We start from the raw sequence: 3,297 nt of genomic DNA, 5'->3' as shown, positions 1-3,297 counted from the left end.
GGATTCGCTCTGTCAGCCGGGTTAGCTTATAGTGAAACAACGTTAGAAATCTTTTTAAAAACACCAATTTATGCTTTAAAAATACATTCAGGCGACACTTTATTACGTACACATACCTTGTATCTACACTCATTTATCATTTTGTCACTCAAACACCAAACACACACATACACATTCGTCCTACTATCATTACGAGGACCTGTGCTTATAAGGACCTAATTGATGTCCATCTTTATTTCTTTAACCCTTGTGCGTCAATTAAAAAAAAGTTACACATAGGTCCATAGAGAACAAAAATATCCATGTCCAAAAACTGTCATAGAAATATTATATATTAATAAATTTTTTCCACTTTCACTGACGTAGTTTTTATTTATTTAATTTTATATATATATATATATATATATATATATATATATATATATATATATATATATATATATATATATATATATATATATATATATATATATATATAAGCATTGGTTCTGATCATGATTACCAAACATTCATTCATTTTCAGAATTGTAACACTTTAAATGCTGGCTTGTTTACATAATGCAAAAATCTTCAAAGCTCAGTAACCTTCTATGACTCGCATACATGCGGTGGGATTTGTGATTTCCAGTACATTATTATTTCTTTCTTTCAGACTGTTCACACAAACAAAATTTTTCAGTACACACATACAAACCACAACACTGATATCCATATCCACACACACACACAAAATTATAGCTGCATCATTTATTCAGTTCATCTGCAGCGCTTTATAATACAACAGAATCAGAAAAAAGGAAACGTGTGTATTTTCCCCAGAGGCTAAACCTGAGAAAATAGTACATATTTCAGAAAAAAATTAAATAAAATTAAAGGTTTTGAAACCTTGTCAACAAAATAAAAGCCCATTAACACAGAATGCATGATTTTATGCTAAAACATCAGTTTAATGGGGACATTTTTGTCTTTAAGGTCCTGAGTGTAACTATTTTGTGTACCTAGTTTGAAATGGATATATGAAAGCAAATGAGGGGAAAATATTAAAATTCCAATAAAAATACATACCTTTTGAAAAATTTATGCTGTTTGCATTAACGTAAACAAAAGGATCATTTAAAAAAAAAGACATGTCCATAAGGATACACAAGGATTAAAAAAACACAAAAATTTAGTTCTAAGTGACTACTGCAAGAAAGAAATGCTAAAATGTTACTTTCGGTGTTCACTTACAAAGATTTTAACACAGTCTGTTAAAACTGAATTTTAGAAAACATTTGGTAATTATTCTGTACTTGTAAAAACCCTGTTGTGGTTGTTCTTATTGCTGTAAGAAATTATAGTTACTCAGGCCTTCTTAATATGTCATATTAAGCCCCAAGTAATTATGCTACAAATAAATAACACATTAAACATAAACCTAAATGTAATCTAATGAAAGTGTCCCCAAACGTCATTCAAATGATTTTCAGTCCGTTTTGACAAGCAATGCAACTTAAGATCATATATGAAAAAATGTTCCACGTTGATTGTTTTTGTTAATAACAAGAAAGCTTAAACAAGATAGAAATATAAACAGTGTCCCAACATTACTGAATTCACCCTAATTAATACTATGACCGCAGCTAAATTTAACACCAACTACTTCAGTAACCAAAAGGAAACTTTTTGCCTCTTATAGCTTTATAATAAATGATGCTTAAGTTTTCCTCATGAGGACCAGCCAAATGTCCCTACAAAGTCTCAAAAATCAGCTATTCCTATCCATGCAGACAAATGGTAGGCCTACAACCGGACAACTGCATGAGTGTGTATTTGGTTTGCCTTTATTTTATTTTTTTTTTACAAAGTCCAGCAGGTAAAACCTCAGTCTTGGTCAAGTGGAAGATGTGAGAACGTTCTCAGACTTTCATAAATGAGATTAAATCTTTCACATTTTGCAGAGTGAGCTAGGAATGAGAAAGTCAGTAGGCGCCACCATAAGGGATTCCTTTTTAACAGGTTTCAGAAGGTCCTGGTCCCATGAGAGTTGAGCTTCTTAAAGGTTGTGGTATAATTAAGCCCGTTGAGATCCCACCAGTAGTCGAATGACATATTCAAAGCCAAATCAACAAGAACTTGTAAGATAGTTCACTGAAATATGATTTGAATATATGAATATGATTTGAAAGTTCAAATTAGTCAAATTAAGTGGTTTACTATACAACTTGATCTTTAAAACTGACTTTGCACAATACTTGCTTACTTTGCACAATACTTGCACAATACTTGCTTCTTTTACCATGTTATCACACTTGAAAATGTAAAATTCCATATAGACTGTAGTAATACTTCAGATTTTTCATGGCATTCCCTACTTCCAATACTTCTTTCCCTTTCATAATAGTTCAGATTATTCAAAGAAATATCAGTCTCTGACTTTTGTATTTCCTGTTTCAGAGGTCTTCTGACTCCCCAGTGAGAGGCTATGTACAGTATATGACACACACCTTAAAAGTCCCTCAAGAGTCTTTTAAAGTGCCCAAAGCTTAGTTGTAAAAACAGACTTGTTAAATATGGTGGAAATAAAAGCCTTGCTTCGGAACCAAGTAAAAGAAATGTAATGAAACCCAAGTCTTAATCATATTACCACCAAAAATCGAGCTGGATGAAAGTAATCAGATGTTTCATCATTTTAAAAAAATTAAAAATACTTTAAGATACATTTATCAACCCCCCCCTCCCCCATTTCCCCCTGGGGAACTCCCTAACCACCAAGAGCTATTCCAGTATTAGCACACATGAACTTTGCTAGACGACTACTTGGAGTCAAGTGACTACAGAGCAGAATTCACCATGGAGGCACTAATCTGAGGCAATTTGATTTCCAAAACACTACAATCAGACATATAAATGTTCTAAATGCAAAAAGAACCAAGGAAATACTCAAAGAAAAAAAAAATACATACACCATCTACTTGAGTTCAATCATACTTTACAACAGTCAATAATAATAATAAAAAATAACAGCTGAACATTAAAAACAGAAGAATCTACAAAGTAGCCTCACTCATCACACATTTTTATACAGCTATCCACTATTTAGGACATGTTTGGCAGACAGCACTAGCTTAATTCAGTTCCTAGTGCTCAGGAAGACAACACCTAGTTTCCTTAGGCAACCAGAAACCTTGCACATCCCCAGCAACACAGTGAATCCCCCAAGGTTCTGTTCTCAGGCTCCTTTAGTTAGTTAGTGATCTACACTCCATGATTGTCTACAGTCAGTTCAATCATTTTCAATTCTGATTGGTCGGCAGT

The sequence above is a fragment of the Ictalurus punctatus genome, chromosome 28 (genome assembly GCF_001660625.3).
Source record: "Ictalurus punctatus breed USDA103 chromosome 28, Coco_2.0, whole genome shotgun sequence".
Classification (NCBI taxonomy): domain Eukaryota; kingdom Metazoa; phylum Chordata; class Actinopteri; order Siluriformes; family Ictaluridae; genus Ictalurus; species Ictalurus punctatus.
The sequence above is the reverse complement of the archived record's forward strand: the minus strand, read 5'-3'. Positions refer to the sequence as shown.